The following is a 23,101-nucleotide window of genomic DNA, read 5'->3' as shown; positions in this document are numbered from 1 at the left end:
AGTGAGTATGTTGGATCCACTGTCTTTACCTGATGTCCTACCAACACATATTTAAATACAGATAGTATTTACCAACATATTAAACCACAGAGGTCCAAGAACATGTAATTATCCACTCTAATTTGTGATAAATGACAGGATTCCAAATAAAAGATTTTTTAAATTGTTTATCAGGAAACACAAAAACCTAATTCACCTGTGAACATAAATTCTTCTCTCTCACTGTTTAACATATAACTTAAAGATCATTCTAGGCGTTTTCAACAAACAACTACTTTATTGCATATCTGCTTGGTCCATGGCACTGTGACCTGTTCTGTAGAGCTTATAACCCTCTCTTTGCCCCTACCCCTCGACTGAGATTTATCATGCCACAAATGATTAAAGTTTGAGACTGTATTTCATTTATAAAATGGCTTGGGGACTTTTTGCAGGTGAGAGAAACTATTCCTTAAATTACAGACAGTGCCAAGAAAGTGAATGTTGGCATCTATTATCTGCCGTGCAGTCACTTTATCATTTTTTCTCTTTCCCCAGTGGGGTGCCACTGGCATTTTGAATGAGAAAAAATTCTGTTACGCTGCACAAGCCCAAGCGTCACAGTCTGGTCAGCACGTAAACATTAAATGCCATTCGTGCCCTGTCACTGAGACACTAAAACACTAATCGCCCCATGTATTTCCAGATGTCCTTCCCATATAGCCAAGTGTCCCCAAGGGGCAGTAACCTCCCTCCCCAGAAAGTCACGGATTTTTCACACAGTTCTTTGAAATGGATCCCGTTATGTTTTATAACAAAGATCACAAAGCCTCTGATAGGTTAAATAAGTTCTTTATGTTCACCATAAGCCAGCACCTGGTTTGAAAATGAAGTCTAATTCCAAAGCTTGCTCTGTCTGTTAGCAGTTGCTGAAAGAGTTCACGGAGGTTGTATTAGCTTGGGCTGCCATGACAAAATATCGGAGACTGAGTGGCTTAAAAAATAGAAATTTGTGGGGCACCTGGGTGGCTCAACTGGTTAAGCATCCGACTTCGGCTCGGGTCATGATCTCACGGTCCGTGAGTTCGAGCCCCGTGTCGGGCTCTGTGCCGACAGCTCGGAGCCTGGAGCCTGCTTGGGATTCTGTGTCTCCCTCTTTTTTTGGCCCTCCCCTGTTCATGCTCTGTCTCTGTCTCAAAAATAAATAAACATTAAGAAAAAAAAAATTTTTAATACAAATTTGTGTTTTCACAGTTTAGGAGGCTAGAAAGTCCAAGATCAAGGGCCCAGGGAGGTTCGATTTCTGGTAAGAACTTTATTCCTGACGTGCTGTGGCTGTCTTGTTGCTCTAACCTCATGTGGCCCTAAGCTTGTGCATGGAGAGAGAGAGGAGAGCTCTCTGGGTGTCTCTTCTTATAAAGGCATGAATCCTATCAGACCAGGATCCTACTCTCATTTAACCTTAATTACTTCCTTAGCTGCTCTTTCTCCAAAGGTAGCCAAAATGGGGGGTTAGGGCTTTAACATATGAATTTAGAGGGAACACGTTCAGTCCATAACAGAAGTTGAGGACTGAAAATACATCATTTGATTGGTGCTTGAACACCGGATGACCTCTGTACCGACAATTTTGGTATAGAGGTAAGGCCAGAGACCATATAGCAAGAAGCAGATACTCCAGGAAAATGTGGTGATGATCTGTATCTTAGGGCAGAGAGAGATGGGAGAGTGAGTGAGCAACACTCAAAGTTGAGAACCTGGTGTATAGTAGAGACCAAAAGGAGAGGTATATGCCATCTATGTTTTCCTCCACAAATGGAAATTACGCACTCGTGTGTTAATGTGCACACATACGTAGCATTCCTGTCTTAATTGGGGCTGCTATAACAAATCACCACGGACAGGGTGGCTTAAACAACAAACATTTCTTTCTCGTGGTTCTAGAGGCTGGAAATGCAAGATCAAGATCCCAGCTTGGTCAGGTTCTTGGTGAGGGTCCCCTTCTGGGTTATGTGCTCACATGGCCGTTCTTTGGTTCCTGCACAAGACAGAGTGAGAGAGTGATCAATCTCCCATCTCTTCCTTTTACAAGGACACTCATTCTTTTTCTTTTTTTTTTTTTAACTATTGATTTATTTGAATTTTTTTTCTTTGAATAGAAAGAGAGACAATGCAGGCAAGGGGCAGAGAGAGAGGGAGACAGAGGATCAGAAGTGGGCTCTGCGCTGACAGCAGAGAGCCCAAAGTAGGACTCAAACTGATGAACCCACGAGACCATGAGCTAAGCTGAAGTCAGACGGTGCCCCACGAGGGCACTCATTCTGCCATGCAGCTTCGCACTCCTGACTTTATCTAACCCTAATCACCTCCCAGAGACCCCCACCTCCAGATACCGTCATAGTGAGGATTAGGACTTGAACATATGAATGTGGGACACAAATATTCAGCCCATAGCACTTCCCTCACAGCTGAATTAGCACTGACATTTCAAAAAAGAGGAAGTGGCAGAAAGAGTAAAGATGAGGGACAAAGTGGGTTCTTGCTTGAAAATACTTCACCTGCATTGGATTATGTCCATCATGAGGCCATTTGAGAACAGGAAATGCATTCTTAATGTATCAGTTATCTATTGCTGCACAGTAAGGTATCCCCAAAGTAGTGGTTTAAAACAACAGTAAACATCATCTTCAATGGTTTCAGTGGATCAGGAATTAGAGAGTGGCCCCAGTGGGCATTTTTGGCTCAGGGTATATCATAAGGTTGCAGTCAGTTGTCAGCCATGGTTTTAGTCACTAAGGATTGACTGTTACACTTCCAAGATGGCACAAGTCCTCCTCAAGGGGCCTCTTTACTGCTTGTGTCCTCACAGCATAGCATCTGGCTTCCCTCAGAGTGAACAACAGGAGAGAACATCACAGAAGCCGTAAGGCCTTTCCTAACCTAGCCTTGACTTAATCATGTACCATCATTCCCGCCATACTCCTTTCATCCCACAGGACAGCCCCAGATCAGTGTGGGAAGGGAACTACGCAGGGACGCAGACCAGGAGGCACAGGCCACTGTGGGCCAGTGGGCAGGCTGACTACCCCACCTAATAACCGTTCTGCTGTAGTTTCTCACCTTTTACTGCTTAGTGAAGAAAGGACTTGTTTAAGAAGTGAAGGTTAACTAGATACCCTCTTCCCACATGTGTCTAAGGCAGATGACTGAGGTCATGTTGACAGAGGCCAAAGCAGTAGTCACTCTTGGAGAGTCCAAGAAGTGTGAAGGAGCAGAATTTGGTGCCAGGAGGGTAAAGAAGGACGCTTGGTCCCAGAAAAGAGAAGAGAAGGTAGAGGCCCAAGGACTCCAGCCTCTCTGCTGATTCAAGACATCCAGATTTAAGATGGAATAGTTACAGGTGCCAAACTAACAGTTCCAACATTTGTTCAGTCCAAAGGCACTAAAATTGGACAATAGAAAGAGGTTATTCATTTCAATTCTGCAAACATTTGTATGTTTCCTCTAGGACAGGAAAAGAATAGCGATGGGACAGTAACACAGAGGAGGGAAGCTACCAACGAGTAGCTAACTCGGCTGGGTACACAATTGCTTTGAGTTTTTATGGGAACCCAGTGAAGTCACTGCTGTTGTTTTCATTTAGTGGGAGTAAAATTGAACCTAGAAGATTTATGGTCAGCCACATAACCTGTTAGTAGGGGCCAAAATTGCACTTAACTTTAAAATAGGCCTTCCCAGCCTCTAAAAATCAAACTGAATTAGTTCGAGTATAGGTAAGGGCAGCCACAGGAAAGCTTAAGGTGGGTGAGAACTAGCCTCTCTCCAACATCTCCCCTCCCAAGATACAATGAGAGCAAGTCTCAGACCAAATTCCCCACACATGTATTTTTTTAATGTTTATTTATTTATTTTTTTATTTATAAATAAATAATATTTTAGATTATTTGTTCTTTATTTATTTTTATTAGGGAGAGAGAGAGAGCACAAGCAGGGAAGGGGCAAAGAGAGAGGGAGAGAGAACAGGGGAGGGGCAGAGAAAGCAGGGAGAGAGAGAATCCCAAGCAGGCTCTGCACACTGACAGCACAGATCCTGATGCAGGGCTTGAACTCATGAACCATGAGGTTATAACCTGAGCCAAAATCAAAGAGTCCAAAGCTTAACCAACTGAGCCACGCAGGTGCCTCCCCAACACGCATGTATTTTTAAGCCACATTTACTAGCAAGCAGCCGCAAAGCAATACGTGTATCTGTTTTGTAAACTTGAAATGCTGGTTGTCTAACTTTTTAGGTTATTGTCCCACCACCCTGCAGAAAAGATCCTTGATGACCTGACAGTATTCCAGACATAGTATTCGGTTACTATCCTAGTCAGCACCAGGCAGCAGAAATTAGGGAATCCAATGGTGTGGGTCACAGGACCAGGAATCTGGCTTCAGACAACATGCCCAAGGGTGCAGAGTGCAGGCTTCTCTAGAGTCAGGCTCCCTGTTCATAAGGGGCCAGGGAAGCCCACCTGCAAACCTCAAGTCACCCAGCTGGTGTCTGTTTGTAACATTTCATTCCCTGATCGATAAGCCACAAATTTCACAAATGAAAACCCATTTATGCCATTCACTCACTCATATCTTAATTGGGGGGCAGCTGGAGTTGCATTTGGGGTGGTCTTCCCGATTAGATACTAGTTGATCACCCCTGAAGTGTAAAATTTTTACTACCGCTAGGGTTTAATAAACGAAACATTTATATCATACTGTTTAGGGTGAAGTAAGCTATAGACATCAAAGCAAAAAGACCTGTAAATTCTCAGCCCAGAGAGTGGACACAGGCAGAGCTACGTTGAGGACCGACACATACTATCCCGTTGGAATCCAGTACCGAATTCGATGTACAGTTACCTTCACATTGCTTCATGTGAAGCTTCTTAATCAGATTATAAAATTCTTGGAAAGAGTGGGTCATACACATACTTTTTTTATTTTTCCACAATGGCTATCACAGTGCTAGATACATACAGGTACATAGAGGTGTAGAATGTATACTTTTCCATTGTTAAAATCTATGGCAATATCTTACAAATGTTTGGGCCTGAGGATTCTGTATTTGCTTTGAAATTCTAAAGTGCCTCAATGGACCAAAAACCCAGAGACATCAAAACACCACCTGGCTCACTTGAAATGATCCAGTGCAATTTAGGACTGCAACGAATAATGGAAATGTTATACATTTTGTGTGGTTTTCTTTTTTTTTTTTTTTTTTTTTAATGTTTATTTATTTTTGAGAGACAGAGAGAGAGAGACAGAGACAGAGCCACAGAGAGGGAGACACAGAATCCGAAGCTGGCCCCAGGCTCTGAGCTGTCAGCACAGAGCCTGATGTGGGGCTCAAACTCACGAACTGTGAGACCATGACCTAAGTTGAAATCGGATGCTTAACTGACTGTGCCACCCAGGCGCCCCACTTTTTGTGTGGTTTTCTTTTCATGTCAATTCGCAGCCTTGGTTCCAAGATATATTAAGCTTCATCAGGCGATAAGCATAACGTATGAATCCTAATATCTAAATGTAAGTGGCAATACCTGGCTTCGCTTCAGAATTTTTTTAGTTGAGTTTGTCCATTTCCACCAAATGTAATCCTGTCGATCATCAGCTCCGGGGAGACAGAAGTTAGTACTTGGTTTGTTTTTATTCCAGGTGTTGCTCGAATGCTAATAGTTGAAAAGCACTGTACTATTTGACCCGGAAGAGCTTTGACTAAAGGGATTTCCACGTTTTCACTCCTGTCCCCAGGGAGGAAAGGTATCTAGGTCCTTCTGTTTAACAGGTAATCACTGCACCTGGCAGCAGTTAGTGCTGAGTGTTTGGTTTTGTTAGGCAATAGCCCTCAGCCCCACGGCCAGCCCGCAGCCACACCCCAGCCAGCAGGGCCCAGGGCTGGGTTTTCTGTTTGGTTTTTAACCATTGCACAACTGTGTAAAGTCCTCAGAACCTGCTAGGATTTTAGCCGTGGGATGTGAGCTTTTGGGGCGCCTCTGGCACAAAGAAAGGAGAACGGGCAGAACAGCCGCACTGTAGGTCTGATGAGGTCAAAAGCCTGGTGAGAAAATGCTTCAGGAAGAAAACGGTTTTTTGCAATGGCTCAGAGAGAGGAGGAAGCCCTTATAGATTCACTGAAGCGGTCTCCTAGGCAGGAAAGCTGCCGATGAGTTTAGGAAAGGAAGAGTTTGAGATTGAATTAGAAAGACTGATCCCGTAAATGTACTTTGCATTCCTTCCAAATTCACATAAAAGGACACAGGAGTATGTATGCAGTATTTAAAAATGCTGCCGTTGAAGGAACTATTCTCGTGAACAGTTTTAGCCTTGGTGTATATTATATAAACTCCACCAGAAGGGGAAAGCTTCCTCCTTGGTTCCAGCTTCAGTTTGCACATATAAATACACACACACACACACACACACACGCACACACACACTCATTTTAATATTATTAATTTCAAAAATTCAGTGTAGGTAATTTTGAATTTTCAAAAATTCAGTGTAGGTAATCTGGTTCAGTGCTCATGGTTTGAGATTTTAATTCTGACATATTTGGTTTATCACATTTTGAAATTTTTTCCATTTAGGATCTTTTCTACCCAGGAACCTAGCTTCAGTTTTTATGAAACAAGATGACATAGCAGCTCAGATTGAAATCACTGAGTTTGAGTAATGCTGAATTTAACAGGATGTTATCTAAAAACCTTATACCTTCAAGTGTTTCTAGACTAAATTCTGTGATTTCCCCAGAACCACATTATCAAATAGTCTTCAATAATGTGCCACATATTTATTACAGATGTAGGTACTTTACATTACAGCCACTCTTTTTTAATATGTCTTGCTTTGAGACTCACGTATTCCTTCCTTTGTATGTTCTCCCCAACCATATGATTGTGTATTACTGATGCTATAAATATCTTCTATCTTTTTTTTTAACTTTTTTTAATCTTTATTTATTTTTAGAGAGAGACAGTGTGAGCAGGGGAGGAACAGAGAAAGAGAGGGAGACACAGAATCTGAAGCAGGCTTCAGGCTCTGAGCTGTCAGCACAGAGCCTGACGTGGGGGTCGAACCCACAAACTGTGAGATCATGACCTGAGCCGAAGTCTGACGCTTGAACGACTGAGCCACCCAGGTGCCCCTAAATATCTTCTGTCTTAAGGCGAGACTGACTCCTGGTTGTTCCCTTATGATCTCTGTGTGCAAAACGCTTAGTGTTTGCTGAAATTGCCTGTGGCTTGTCAATTAATCCTAGGTGTCCCTGAAATCTGAATAAAGAATAGGGTTTATAAATCTACATAAAATAACAGGACAAGTGAGATTTTAGAATCTCTGACTTCCTTGAGATTTGATCTAGTTAATAACCATCGCGACAGGGCCGTCCTTTTATTCTTGGAAGAAAATACTGTCTTCTAGAGAGGGAAAAATGGAACCGATTCAACCTGCTTATCCAACCACGTAGAAGACAGGAGGAAGGTGACCTCTTCATAGCTGTTTTGTCTGGACCCTATCCTTCAACTCCTCCTCCTAACCCCCGCCCCACCTGTTAACCTTGAGTTGATTTTGAAAGGAGGAAAGAATGCCTTGGGCTACATACAACATTTCCCTTTGAGTGTATGCCCCCTCACCCCCCATATACCACATCATACGTGCCATGCACTAAGTCCTTTAGTTCACTGAGCACAACAAACCTGTAAGATAGGTATTATTACCCCAATTCCTTATATTCAAAAGGTAAGCTAAGCCTTTTTATATTTATATTGTTTCACTTTGTTTTTTTAAAATGCTTTAAGGGGGAAAAAAAAGAAAGGATCTGAAGAGGCCCGGAGTCTCAAAAGTAAGGATAAATGGTCTAGAGCACCACATTTTTCAGAGTATCAAAAACTCTTTAAAAGATTTTATCCTTTATCTAAACAGGATGCTCCCAAAACTGCTGCTGTCTGTGCTGATTTCACAGGAGGCAAATGAGTCTCCCTAACTTCTAGCCCATGATTCTGACGTAAAATATTGACTGCCAGAAGTTACCCCTTGGGTCCTTGCTAAAAGTCTCTGGTTACAAATTTGCCCTCACTTCCCCCCCCCCCCCGCCCCATATTTCTGGAGAAGAGATGGAAATGGTGATCCTGGGAAGCCAGGTGACAATCTTCCACAGACTCAAGAAATCTGAGCATGACTGGACTTGTTCTCAAACTCGCTTTTCACTCAATCATATTTGGAAATTGCTTCTCTATGGGAAAGGAAGCAGCTTGCCTGACGGACTCATGTGTGTCCAGAAAAGAAAGGTTTGTTACGGAGATTCTGCCCTCATCTTAATGATCAACACGTAGTTATTACACATCTGCTGTAGTTAAGGCATTACTCAGGAGCCTTGCACGCAGTTAGCTCTATTCCTTAGGACAACCCTAGTAACAGTGTTGTTCCCATTCCACAGGTGAGGAAAATGCGTACTGCCTCAAAGTCATGTCACTTTCCTGAAGTTGTGTTCTCCCTCCCAAAATGTTAATATTCTACTGAGAACTTAAGGCCAGACATCCACCTCTTGAGACTGATTAACTCACAGCAGGGGAAATTGGGTCTTAGGGTGACTGTTAATTGGAGGTTATTGGTGTGTGGCTGAGAGAAAACGGCCTATGAAAAGCATTTGCCCTTCAGGCTCAGGACCCTGAAACCTTGTGCTGGAGCCAGCCGGGACTGGCTGTAGAATTTTGGAATTTCAAAACTCTTGTGAGATGATATTCAAAATTAAATTGTATTAAAGTATAATTATATTGAAAACAAAAAAAAAAAAAACTTCTATTGAAAACAAAATTAACAAATACTCAAAGCTCATCAGTTGCGAATTATTTTTCTGTTTTCTGTGCTGTTGAGGATATTTACATCTATTGTGTCTGTGTGGTAGAAATACCGTAAAATGGTTTACAGCTGTACGTCTCTTCCCAACTTTGAGTTGGGTGACTTAACCTCTGTCTCGAAATCAGACACAGGAGCATTTACACCATAGAATTAGCAAATACTGTAAGTCAGAGCTCAACTTAAGGTTTTGTTGCTCAACTACACTTAAGAATATGATAAAGGGGGCGCCTGGGTGGCTCAGTCTGTTGAGCGGCCGACTTCGGCTCAGGTCATGATCTCGCGGTCTGTGAGTTCGAGCCCCGCGTCGGGCTCTGTGCTGACAGCTCGGAGCCTGGAGCCTGTTTCGGATTCTGTGTCTCCCTCTCTCTAACCCTCTCCCACTCATGCTCTGTCTCTCTCTGTCTCAAAAATAAATAAACGTTAAAAAAAAATTTTTAAAAAAGAATATGATAAAGAGGGGCACCTGGGTGGCTTAGTCAGTTAAGCATCCAACTCTTGGTTTCAGCTCATGTTATGATCTCCCTGTTCTTGAGTTCCAGCCCCGCACTGGACTTCACATGGACAGTGCAGAGCCCACTTGGGATTCTCTGTCTCTCCTTGCTCTCTGCCCCTTCCCCACTCATGTGCGCACGTGCACGCACGATCTCTCTCAAAATAAATAAAATTTATTTTAAAAAATATGATAAAATGTTAACTCAATATGCAACATGGAACTTTGCTGAGTCTGTAATTGTTACACGGGAATAGCACAAAAAAACCCTGAAGAAATTTTTTCTTCCGGTGTTCAAAAGACTATTATTCTCTGATTCAGAAAAGAATTTGCTTGTGTCATTAACAGACATGAAATTCCAACACATGTGTTCATTGTTTCACTTTCGTCTACCTTGCTAAACAATGCTATCAACTAACATTCATGTCAGGACTATACTCGTTGTAGCCGGGAGTAAATTACTGATGGAAGAGTCTGGCAAAACCTTGTGAAAGCATTCTGTGAAAACCAGTTGCCTATGTGGAATTTATAATAAAAAGAATGTATTTTATTATTATATACAAACAGTGTTCCACACAGCCTTTATTTATGATAGACATGTTTTTCTATAGAACCAGTTGTTAAATACTTGCCAGAATAACACTGCCTGCAGGGCATAACTGGTCTGCCCCCTCCACCTGCCAGAACCACAGGGCAAGATTCAGGCCTTTCCCCTCCCACCCCGAACACGGACACCATTTTAGAACATAATTGAAATAGTTACACAGCTTTTTATCCTGTTGTTAAAAAAGAGAAGCTAACAAGCATGCCGACTGCTCCTGGTATTGAATTTTCTGCATTAGTCTCCCAGCGAAAGGGAACACTGTCGAGAAATCTCTAAATACCCAAAACTAGGTTACAGATAAGCGTCTCCTGAAATGTCATGCATTGTTGCTGAGTGTACATGTACCTTTTTTTGCTAATGAAGATTATAGGACTCATTTCCAGCGGACTCTGGCTTATGCAATAGGATATTTACCCCCTGAAGACAATAAGCTAATATACATTACGTGTTAGTATATCAAACTAAGGAAACATTAAGGATGGAAAAAAAATAATTTAAGCCAGTCTCACATTTACAGAGTCGAGTGAATTAAAAGCAGGTTAAGAGCTTATCAGTTTCTGATTTTGTTTTACTTCTACCCTCTACCACCCTCTAGAAATGCGCTAGAAATCTGTGGATTGTCACGAATATTTTTATTTCTCAGTTACTTAAACCAACTTTAATTGGTTTTGGACTGTTTCTACAAAGTGTGTTTCTGCATAACATCTCACACGATACAAGGTGGGGCTGCCCTGTTGATTTTAGCTTCCGAAGAAGCAAGTTTTCTTTGACCGAACTTTATTTTCTTTGAGCAAACTTTAATATGCGAAATTTAGAGAACTACCGTCCTTTTCACCTTACTATTATGAACATCTAATATTTACTAATGAAAAAAAGATGAAGTAAAGTAGGTAGGAAGGAAGGAAAAACAACAACTAGGGCCCTTCCAATATCTTGTGGAAATTGCTTAGATAGGATGAGGAATGCTTAAGTAGAGGGATAAAAATGGCTGCAATATAAATTTGACTTAGGTTTGAATGATCATCTTAATGGAGACAGAACAAGTCTGCAGAGTTCTTTGGTTCTCTTAGAAAAGTAGGTGGATTGCCAAGTAAGGGTGGGAAATACTTACAGTGCACATTTTCCTGGTGATTATTAGACAGAATTGTTTTTCTGGTTTTATGATTAAGACTATGTCAGGTTCTTTGTTTTCTTGGGATGTACATTTTACCTAATTCATCACAAATAATGCTGAAAGGAAACCCTGACAAAGTGTTTGTCTCTTTGGATTTTGTCGGTTGGTGGAAAGCAGTGTTGATTGATGTTTGCTTGTTTGTTGGTTGGTTGGTTTTTGGTGACATTTAAGGAAGCAAGATGAAATAAGTCCATAGAGAAGTAACAGTCTTTTTTCTTTATTGGAAATCACTGCTCCAAGAAACATACAATTTAAATCCTAAATCATTGGCTGCAGTCCACACGGAATAGATAGAGAATCCTTTTCCTGCCACACTGGCGATTTGACATCATCAAGAATTTAAGTCCCAGGAACTCAGGTTCAGGAATATTCTGGGCATCCATTCTAGTATGGCCACAGTTGGGGCCTTGACCGGAGTCAGGTGTCTTCTTAACCTTGAAACCCTTCTTTGAACTCTACTTTTTTTAAACCGATGACACTGCCCTGAATGTAATAGTATGAGGCCAGATTTTTAGGGTCATTTGACAAATATTTATTGAATACCTGCTACTTTATGGCATTTACATTCTAGCATAGAACAGCATAGAAGCAGGTAAAAATCCGTTCCTTTATTCATCAAAAAAAGTTTGAATGCCTTTTGTATTTCAGGCACTCTTCCACATACCAAAGGCTCAACTGTGAAAAATTCAGACTTTTGTATGAGATGTGCAGAGCCTGCAGTGAGAGCTAAACCAGCCTAGAGGAATCCAGCACTCTTTCCTTTCTAGAAGAGGCCGAGATGGAGTGAGAAGTCACAGTCAGCCATGTAATATAAATACAAATGTCTATAAATATAAATATCTCTTTCCAGGGAAGACTGTTCATATGCAGTCTCAGTTAAAATTCCCACAGTGTAGGGGCGCCTGGGTGGCTCAGTCGGTTAAGTGTCTGACTTTGGCTCAGGCCGTGATCTCATGGTTCATGGGTTCGAGCCCCGTGTCCGGCTCTGTGCTGACAGCTCAGAGCCTGGAGCTTGCTTTGGATTCTGTGTCTCCCCTTCTCTCTGCCCCTCCCATGCTCATGCTCTGTCTCTCTGTCTCTCAATAAGAAATAAACATTAAAAAAAACTTTTTTTTTAAATTCCCACAGTGTAGGGGCACCTCTGTGGCTCAGTCTGTTAAGTGTCCAACTCTTAATTTCAGCTGAGGTCATGATCTCATGTTTCCTGGGTCCCAGCCCTGCTTCAGGCTCTGCTTGGAATTCTGTCTTTTCCTCTCTTTCTCTGCCCCTCACCCACTCACACTGACTGTCTCTGTCTTTCAAAAAAAATTAATAAACTTAAAAAAAAAAAACTCCCACAGCATAAACGCATGAGCTGTGTTTGAAATAATTGAGGATTTCTTCTCATTAACCTGACAACCTCCACCCGCTGTTGTTTCGGGGATTTTTGCAGATGGGGCCGGGAGCCATAGTGATGCCAAGAGCAGGACAGGGAAGAACAGGAAGTGGAGAAAGGGTAGGAAATGGATTTCAGTGGCCCTTTGCCCTTCCCTCAGGCTCTTCCCTTAAATACCCTTTGCTTGTTTTCCTCTTCTTTCAGGTCTGCCCCAACTAAGGGGTGTTTGGTCAAAAGATCAGTAAGTCACTTTATTTTGATTCCACATTTACCGTGAACTTAAAAAAAATCACTATTTTAGGACATATGCCCTGAGAGATAGGAAAGGGGCATCATCATCATCATCATCACCACCACTTTATGGGTGAGGAAATTGGTTTCCTCTCCATGAGCAACTTTGCCGAGTCCACGGTTAACTGTGGCAATACCATGACTAGAACCACGTATCTGGGGACCCAGAATCCCAGTAGAGTGTGGCCCCTTCAGGGTCTGTCAGAGCTCAAGTCCTGGCTCTACTGCTTGCTTGTCAGCCAGTATAAGGCAGGTTCCTTAACGTATGTAATTTTTGCCTTTCCCCCTGTTAAATGGGCTTAAAAATAGTACTACCTCCCAGGGTTGTTAAAAGGGTAAAATGAGACAATGGACATAAAGTGCTTGACACACAGTAAGCACTCAATAAATATGTATTATTATTATTCTATCATGATTACTAGCCGCTAAATCCGATTCTGTGATTACAAAACTGAGTAAGACACAGCGTCAGACAGACAGACATCTTAACTGACCACATGGCCATGAGATAGACTTACAGTGACCAGTTGGCACGGTGCACTGATGTGCCAACTCCATTTGGAGTTGGGGACCAAGGGTCCAACAGTCCTCACAGAGCAGATCACGATGAGACTTTGATCTCAGAGATAGAATTTTGCTCACCTTGAAAGGTTGAGCCCAACTCAACAGATGCGCTTATATTAGTTATCCATTGGCTGCGTAATCATCCCCAAATTAGCACCTTAAAACAAGAAACATTTGTTTCTTGTTTGTGTGGGTCAGGAACCCAGGCACCGCTTAACGGGGCATCTCTGGCTGAAGGTCTGTCATGAGGTTGCAGGCAAGCCGTCAGCCAGGCCCGTGGTCATCTCCAGGCTGGACAAGACCAGGAGAATCTGTTTCACGCTCACTCAGGTGCCTGTTGGCAGGCCTCCAAAGATCCACTTCCAAGTTTGCTCACATGGTTGCCGGCACCCTTTGGTTCCTCCTCACAGACTGTTCATCCTGGAGAGCTGGAGTCAGCATTTTTTCTATAGAGGGCCAGATAGTAAATATGTTAGCCTTCGCGGGTCGTTCGACGTCCGTCGCAAGTATCGGCCCTACTGTGTGGCACAAAAGCAGCCATGGACAAGTCATGAATGAATGGGTAGAGCTGTATTCCAATAAAATTTGATTTACCAACAAAAGTGGCCTAAACCCTGTTCTGGATCTCTACAAGGACAGCAGCATGATTTAGCAAAAATTATACTGATGGCCACTTAGCTTCTCAGGACCTCAGTTCCTAATCTGTTAATACAACTGGGTTAGATTAATATTTTTTCTTGGGGACTTCCCAACTCACAAATGCTGTGATTTTAACTTTAATTTTTATTCATAGCCATTTAATAGTCATTCGGTTGTTCTCTCTGTCTCTGTCTCTGTCTCTCTGCTAAAATCAGTAGCTTAACCAGAGTGTCAAAATCCTTTACAAATCTCGCTTTAGAATGGAAGAAATTTAAAGGACAACTTCACTGACATGTTCAAGTTCCTCCTATTACCGCAGGTAGTCACTGTGACTCATGGTATGGCAGGCTAGCTTTGGAGCAGAGAGTGATAGGCTCTGGGCTGCACAGCTCTTGCCTCCCTACATGAGAAAGAAAAGCCCAGAAGCTGGAGGTCCAGTAGCATCATTGCTACTGGTGATTGATTGTTTACCTGTGCCCATTTGAAGTCTGTAATCCAGGGGCACCCGGGTGGTTTAGTCGGTTAAGTGTCCGACTTTGACTCAGGTCCCGATCTCACAGTTTGTGGGTTCGACCCTCGCGTCAGGCTCTGTGCGGACAGCTCAGAGCCTGGAGCCTGCTTTGGATCCTGTGTCTCCTTCTCTCTTTGCCCCTTCCCTGCTCACGTTGTCTCTCTCTCTCAAAAATAAACATTAAAAAAAAAATAAAAATAAAGTGTATAATCCATAAGATATCAGTTATTAAGGTTCTTAAGATACAGATACTTAAGGAATCACAAATAGTGAAATCTCTACAAGAGGTGAGAGTTGACCCCCAACCCAAGAATTTCTCTTAAGGTAATTCTTCAGAAATCTGTCCCTGATGTTTACTTTTGCATTATACTTAATGGTTAACTTACAACCTGGTTTTTCTGGAAGTATAGTATAGGATCATCATCTCTCAGGCAATGAAAGGGACCCGATTACTTAATTTTTGTTGTTTTTGAGGCTTTCAGTATATTAAAGTAGTAAAATAATAACACAGCAAGATTATAAATATTAATATTTTAAATGCTTACATGTACAAATGTGTGATCTTGCACACAATCATAAAGGTGATAGAATTTTCCTATTCTCAAGATTAAGTATTAATTCATAGGGAACTACAAGTGAATTGTTACAGCAAAATAAGACTGAAGTTCAAAGCTGTGTGATGAACATTCTTTCAAGCCTGTGAATATAGTTCTGGGTGTGTTCTTGGAGATACTTGTCAAGAGTCTACACTTGAGGCCCTTTGTGAATGGGAAGGCCAAGTTCGTTGACCTCCTGTATCCCATATTCCCTGCCTACCCCCACAATAACAGGCTTGGTTGCATACATCCTGTCATGTTAAAGACTCCATGGTGTTAATGAAAAAAGCTTAAACTCTGAACCCTTGCCTACCATTTACAGTTATGAAACTTACGTGAATTAGTTAAGCTTGCTATTCATGAAATGGAGGTAGTAGTACGTACTACACAGTGTTGCTGGGAAGAAAATGGGGGTAGTGAGTATATAGTATCAAACACATAATGGATGCTCCAGTGTCAGCGCCCCCCCCCTTTCTTTCTCTTTCTTTCTCTCTTTCTCATGCATCAGATCCAGAGTCCCAAGTTGAGTTTTGAAAATGTGTTGAGGGTAATGCCTGCCAGAGCCCAGTGAAGAGTCTTGTGGCTCCCACGGCCCTGAGCTCCTGTTCGCACATGTACCGACAGTGCTACAGCTGCAGGGACTTGGCCCCGGGGCTCTGCCCCCCTCATCCTCTCCTGTTCCCCTCACCTGCCCTTGGTAGAGGAACACATGCGAGGCAGTTTGCACATCTGACACAAATCTCTTATGCCACGTAGGTGAGCAAACTGAGACAGAATGAGACTTTATAAATAGAAAACATAATCTTCAAAGGGCACTGGAGCGCCTACCCACGGATACATCCGTGGGATGACTGTGCCCCATTCTGGGGCCCCTGCTGCCAAGAGAGCCATACCTTGCTGCCTCCACCGGAAAGAGCTTGTGCCGCAGAGAAAGAGAGAAAAGATGAACTCAGTAGGAGTTACAATCCGGGTCTGATTCTCGGGAATCTGTTGTATGCAGTGTCTCTAATTATTGGGGAAAGGAGAATTTCTGCCTGGGACAGGTCATTGCTAGGCTGATTTTTCTTGCTCTTTTCCTGCACTTCTGAATCGGAACAGTCGTGATGCTGATGCCTCTCAGAGCCAGCATTTCCTGGTTTGTGATGAAGAGGCTGTCCTCTAACTGCTGGGTCCTATAGGTCCTCTTTACTTCGTGTCAGAAGAAAATTTTAAAAAGGAGTGGCAAGGAAAATCAAAATCCTTTCACCCAGTATAATTATGTCATGTTTATAGTCAGCACTGTAGACTTTGAACTTGGAAACTGCAAGGAGGGTGACTTTTACCAAAAATGGAAAGTTCTAGAAATATGAAGCGTTGGCGAGGAATGGTTAATTATCTGGCTGAGGTTCACTTTTGGAATAATTTGCACCATTTGTAACAATCATTGTGGACCTTATGTATTGTCACGGGAAAGGCTAGAAACAAAATGTTCAGTGAGAGAAAGCATGGCGTGAACTTATTTATATTACGTACTGTGTAAAATCTCTGTATAGATGGACATAAACCACAACAAATCTGGGGAAAATATGAACACATAGCACATGGGTAGGTTGCTATGATCATTGCTGACATTTTTTTTGCACTCTTTTCCCAAACTTTGTGTGCTGATACATATGTGTGCATGTGTGTGTAGCATTATATCTAGTTTTATATATGTACGTTATATGAATATGTATACATACAAATATTTGTACATATCATTTTTTAATGAAAAATTTCTTTAAGCATTTGGAAAAGATTGGGGATATTTGTGAACAAAACAGATGCAAAAGCAAACAAAAAAAGTTTGAATGCTTAAATACAGGACTTAGAATTTGTACTGAGGACTAAACTTTAAAATCCATCAATACACGAACTAGCTAATGATACATTCTATACTGCAGATGATTGTGCTTTACTGACGTAACTCGGATCTTTCTTTTTTTTCTGTAGAGATTCTAGATATAAATCATGGTTTTGGTGTGGGGTTTTATTTTTGTGGGTTTGTTTTGGTGGGGTTTTTTGTTGTTGTTTTTTGGGTTTGGGTTTCAATGATATTCCTCTTTGATCACGGCTTCACACAAGGAAAAGATACTTCCTTGTGCGAAGTCCTGGTTAACTTCTCATAAGCTCAGACCACAAAGGGCCCCTGTGTGAGGATGCAGGAATTCCTCTGGAATACAGGGAAGGCCCCCAGCTGAATCGTATCCAAGGAAGATGTTGCAAAGCTTGCAAAGCTTGTTGGAAGAAAGGAGCCCAGCTGGGGATCTTTTCTCTCTATTCAGATATTGGCCCTGCCTGGGGGTGGGGGTGGGGGAAACCCATAAAAGAGAACCCGAAAAAAAACAAGCCTGAATGCACTTACAAATTACAAGGAAAAGTTACTTCTTGCACCCGGGTGTTGCTGCCAATTCGGGCTTATCATAGTTCGAATTTAACTCCACTTGGAAACTTTGTTTTTCTTCTCATGGAAGTTGAAGAAGGTAACAGAGATGGAGACTGTCCACCAGTCTAACTTAGGGTTAGTGTAAACCCTAAGCAAACACCTGTGGAGAAGTGAAGGGCTGGCTCAGGTCACCCAGGCCACCTCTGCTCACTACCACTGGCCTGGGCCCACCCATGAGACCCACACACTGCCCCCAGCTGTCATCATGAACTTCGTGTTTCATCCTATGGGGCCCTGGTGTGGCATTCCCCATGGAACTCTGGCCCGTCCCCGTGGGTCTGTGTCCCACCATGCTGTCTCTCCACCACCCACAAACCTTCCTGCCAGCCGCCTTCCTCCCGTCCTTCCACTTCTCTTAGACCCTGGGAGGATTTATAGGACATACAGTACTTGCCGGTGGGTCTGGCATGTCCTGGGCTTTTGGCAAATCTCATTGCCCTTCCTGTTCCTTCCCTTTGCCCCGCTTTGAACACAAATCCCCCAGGGTGCCTGGGTGGCCCAGTGGGTTAAGCCATTAAGCATCTGACTGGATTTTGGCTCAGGTCATGATCTCACAGTTCGTGAGTTCAAGCCCTGCATCTCTGCACTGACAGCATGAAGTCTGCTTAGGATTCTCTCTCATCCTCTCTCTCTTCCCCTCCCCTGCTCTCTCTTTCTCTCTCAAAAAAAAAATAAATAAACTAAAAAAAAAAAAAAATTCCCATGCTGTTGTAGGTACTTCATTTCCTGGTCAATGATAGATCCTTTAACAAAGGCCAGGAAACCGGGTCGTGATGAGAAGTGAGGAGGGCCAGCCCTCTCCTTCACATGGGGCCCTTCCTGACCAGCGTGCTTATTGCCTGTTGGGGATGAAGGACAGCGAGAAGAATGACAGCCGCCATTTTTGTGTTTCTGCCACCTGCTTAGCCTGATCCGTGCTTTACCTGTGCCCCTCACATCTAAAAACCACATAAAGGCCCAGAGAGGTTGAGAGATTTGCTCGAGGCCACAGAGCTAACGAGTAGTGGCACCAAAATTCAAACTCAGGAGTTTCGGAGTTCTGCAGAGTTCTTTCTTCCCTCCTCCCACTGTGCAAAAGTGCTTTCCCAATGACTCACAGAGTCTGGTCACCAGTAGCATTTGCTCCCCAACATCTGTGCGTGGTCAAACAGTATCAGGAGATGCAAGAAATACCCCTTCCTCGCTCCCCAAGTGGCTCCAGATGAAAACAAAACCTGTAACAGAGTAAAAATTCCTTTCCATGGACAGATAACTTAGCTGGTTAAATATCAAGCTCTTCAAAGCTCTATTTACTAATAGACCCATGGAATGTGATCCCTTCAGGGGTTTAATGTACTTGAAAAGCACTGTAAGAATCACCATTTAAGAACCTCCAGACCAGCACCATCCAATAGAACTTTCTGCCACGAGGAACATGTTTTAGGTCTTACGTTGCCCAGTATGGTAGCCACTAGCCACAGGTGGCCAGTGGTTACCATGTGGACAGGACAACTCTAGAAAATTCTGAAAGGCTCATTGCTGGTGCCCACATTTTCATAATACTTTGCTTATAAGCTCTATTAGATCACTGGATCATAAGTATTTGTTTACGTTTTGCCTACCTCACTAGGTTATAAGCTTTACGTCTTATTCATTCTGCTGTGATCGTCTACTGGCACGTGGCCTGGCCCACAGTACGAGATGTTGAATAATTAATGTAGGTTAAGAAAATGGATGTGACTCAGCTCTTTCAAAAGCATCTTTGTTACTGCTTGCTCTCGTCTGGTGTACCCTTTCTCGAGATTTTGCTCTTTACGACTAGATCGGTTCCCACATCTTCATACGTGGGAGCCCTGACTGCTCACTTGTGAGCACATTTTTTCTTTCCTCCAAGGAAAACACTTTTTTTTTTTTTGAAAAAGCACTTTTTTTTTAGCTGATTATTTTGGTTATTTGTTTCTCTCAATGAATGTTTCTAGCACCATGTCTTGATATTCTCTCAGTTTTAGACGTTATTCCGCTATGGAAGATGATTCGGCTTCTACCCCTGCCCTACCGCACACCAGAAATGTTCCCAGTCCCCGCTGCGCACCCCCTCCAGTCTTAGTTTGGTGAATACCAAGTATCTGTTACAACTCTGTAAATGTTCTTCCCAGCCAGTCCAGGTGGAAAAGTATAATTCCATTTTCTCTGGGGTAACAAATGGCTCATTTTTTCATGTGTTAAATATTCTGCATACTTATCCTGATTCAACCCCAAATTCTTTTCTTTTTTTTAATGTTTATTTATTTTTGAGAGAGAAAGAAAGAAAGAAAGAAAGAATGCAAGCAAGGTGGGGAGAGAGAGAGAGGGAGAGGATCCAAAGCAGGCTCCGTGACCGGCACCAGAGAGCCCAATGCTGGACTTGAACTCATGAACTGCAAGATCATGACTCAAAGTCAGGTACTTAACAACTGAGCCACCCAGGTGTCCCACCCCAAGTTCTTTTCTTATCGTATATATCTTTCTCTTTGGGATCCTTCAGGGATTCTATCAATTTCCTCTCTTAAAACTGCCCAGAGCCTTCTTGCCTTGTCCAGTCCAAATGAGCCGTCCCTGTGACTGTGTCCACTGCTGGCATTCTGGGATCTTGGCCACTCTCATCCTGGGGGACACTTTGTCCCTCTCCTGTGTTTAATGTCCTGTTTTCTGTATCCCTTGCTTCCCCCTCTTGGTTTACTCCTTCATTTGTTTGTGACATTTTCCAATAGCTTCCTTTCCGGGAGGGGAAGGTTGTGTGAATGGTAAGTTTTTTGAGAACTGTCATATCTGAAAAGATCTTTATCTACCTTCTCACTTAACTGGTCATTTGCCCTGGCTTAGAATGAGGGTTGTGTGTGCGCACGCGCACGTGTGTGTATGTGTGTGTGTGTTTAAGGAGTCTACAACCGTTCTGATCCCCAACTCTTTGGATACGACCTGATTTTCTCTTTCTAGAAGCTTATAGCATCCCAGTTCTGAAATACCACAATGCTGTGTCTTGGCATGGAGTCTGTTTTTATTTATTGTGGTGGGCACTTGGTGACTGCTTTCATTTAGAAACTCATGTCCTTCAGTTACGTGAAATTTTCTCAAATAATTTTGTCGATGAATTCCTCCCTTCCTTTTATTCTCTCTTTTTCAAGTTTCTGTTGCTTGGACGTTGGATCTTCTGGACTGATCCTCTAGATTTATTTTATCTCTTCCATTTGATTTTCTGTATCTTTTTTTTTTCCTACTTCTATAAGATTTCCTCTTTTTCTTCTAGACTCTTAATTGAAATTCTGTGAAATATTAATTTTTGTTGTCTTGATTTCGTTTCCAAGAGCTTTTCGTTGTTTTTGTTGTTCTCTGATTTTTTTTTTTTTTAAAGATCCCCTGTTCTTTTTGGGTACAGGTGACATGGTGAGGATATTATTGTCAATCGTTTTGTTTTAGCTTTAGTTTTCTTCTCCCTACTTTTTGTTTTAAGTGCTTTTTGGTTGGTCGGTTGGTTGGTTTCGATCTCTGTCTTTCGTATTAGAGACTTCCTTAGATGTCTGGAGGACAACTTGAGGGTGACTGCCAGCATTCCCAGAGCCAAGGAAGGGAGCAGGCTGAGGCTCTCAGCACTCCACGTGCACACGTTCACTTAATCCCCAGTTTTGGATTCAGAACCCCTGCCCTCTGCTGTGTGTTCTCTACTATATTCCTAGTCCAGAGACCCTGTTTTACCCTTTCCAGACACTAAACTTACATTCTTTAGGTGAGATAAAGAGCAGAAACCACTCCAAAAGCTGGGAGTGCAGAAAGGGATTTAGGAACCTGCTTTTTTTTTTTTTTTTTTTTGTAATTGTTTTTTAATGTTTGCTTATTTTTGAGAGAGACAGAGACAGAGCACGAGCGTGAGAAGGGCAGAGAGAGAGGGAGACACAGAATCTGAAGCAGGCTCCAGGCTCCTAACTTGTCAGCACAGAGCCTGACGTAGGGCTCGAACCCATGAACTGCGAGATCATGACCTGAGCAGAAGTCAGACACTTAACTGAATGAGTCACCCGGTGCCCCCTAACTGCTTTTTTTTTTTTTTTTTTTTGATGCTTATTTATTTTTGAGACAGAGAAAGAGCATGAACGAGGGAGGGTCAGAGAGAGGGAGACATAGAATCTGAAGCAGGCTCCAGGCTCTGAGCTGTCAGCACAGAGCCCGATGCAGGGCTCAAACTCACGGAGTGTGAGATCATGACCTGAGCCAAAGTCAGACACTCAACCGACTGAGCTACCCAGGCGCCCCCCTAACTGCTTCTTAAACAGCTTCCAAATCATGCTGATTCTAGCCCTCCCTTCTTTTTCCCTTCTGTCCTAAAGCCTTTAAGGATTCTGCTAAATTGGGCTGATTCTTGGCTTCCCACCCTACTAACTTGCTAGTTAACTTCACATCCATGGGCTTTCTGTTTTTATGGACCTTTGCTCTCTCTGTGAGCTATGCATGCCTCTTCCTTTGTAATGGGAATTGGCTGGCTGCATTTGTTCTGTCTGCCACCTTTCCCTTAACCATCTCCCCACCCATCACTCCAACTCAGAAGGCTAAATGCTGAACTCAGGCACTCTCAAATACTGCACTCAAATACAGGTTCTCCTTCCACCTGTTCTGTGTATGGAACCACCATTCTTTCCATCTGCCAGCCTCCAAGAATGAGAATAATTTCAGTAACTCCTTTTGCCATGCAAATCCTTTCTTTCATGGAGATCTGGCTTTTTATTTTTCATAAAACTCAGTACATATTTGTGGAAGTCCTACTTTGTATTCCTTGTTGAAGAAACAAAGATAATGAGATGTGACCATTGGACTCAAGAAATTTCCAGTGAGTGGCAGGGAGAAAAACAGAAACTGACTGATTGGTGATGATGATGATGGTGATGGTCATGGTGATGGTGACAATGACAGTGGATGAAAAATCATAGCTAATGTTAAGATTATGGTTTGTACCAACCCCTGTGCTCAATACTCTACTGTTTTCTTTCACTTAACCCTAACTGCTCTCTGAAAAAGGTACTATATAATTGTAATTGTTATTTTACTCACAGGGAAACAGGTAGTGAGGCAACACACCTTTCCCAAGACACTATACGTAGTAAGTGTATACACCAAACCGCTAAGAGAAACCAGGGACAGTAGAAATCAATGCCTAACTCAAAAACCAAAGAAAGCTTGAAAAGCTAGTTTTCCACATTTGCTCTTTCCTTTGGATTTCTCTTTGATACCACCACATACCAGGCTCGTCCCATCTCCTCACTTAATTCAAAGGATCAACTCTTAGCAAGTGTCTGCACAAAACTCTTGCGGTGTTCCTTGTTTGTTGCCATCAAGGGAGGCTTTTTGATGTATTGCTGCCATTCTGCCACTTGCTGCTCAAGAACCTACCCGCATCACCAATCAGGTCACATTAGTCTTCTGTGCCTACTTTCAGAGGCCCCGGTAACCTCAGAGATGCCATTTTCATCTCCAAATCCATAGCATGGGCCTCCCCACTGTCTTTTGCACGAGTC

At 42.6% G+C, this 23,101-nt stretch overlaps 1 protein-coding gene across 6 annotated transcripts in view; it reads left to right on the top strand.

The window, feature by feature from the left end:
* Nucleotides 1-23,101, top strand: part of CB1H4orf19 (chromosome B1 C4orf19 homolog) — an 87,203-nt gene that overhangs the window by 43,755 nt on the left and 20,347 nt on the right. Inside the window, exons 3-5 of one of the 6 annotated variants that reach the window (XM_042984783.1) lie at nt 1,234-1,285; nt 5,671-5,800; nt 11,788-11,944. The exons of 1 other annotated variant lie outside the window; for it this stretch is intronic. The gene's annotated coding sequence lies outside the window, so the exon portion shown is untranslated. Of the gene's footprint in view, nt 1-1,233; nt 1,286-5,580; nt 5,801-11,345; nt 11,945-23,101 lie in introns of those variants that run through there. 4 more of the 6 variants (XM_042984781.1, XM_042984780.1, XM_042984784.1 and 1 more) reach the window with 4 other exon arrangements.

Source organism: Panthera tigris, chromosome B1 (genome assembly GCF_018350195.1).
Source record: "Panthera tigris isolate Pti1 chromosome B1, P.tigris_Pti1_mat1.1, whole genome shotgun sequence".
NCBI lineage: Eukaryota > Metazoa > Chordata > Mammalia > Carnivora > Felidae > Panthera > Panthera tigris.
This window is presented reverse-complemented; position numbering and strand designations above follow the sequence as displayed.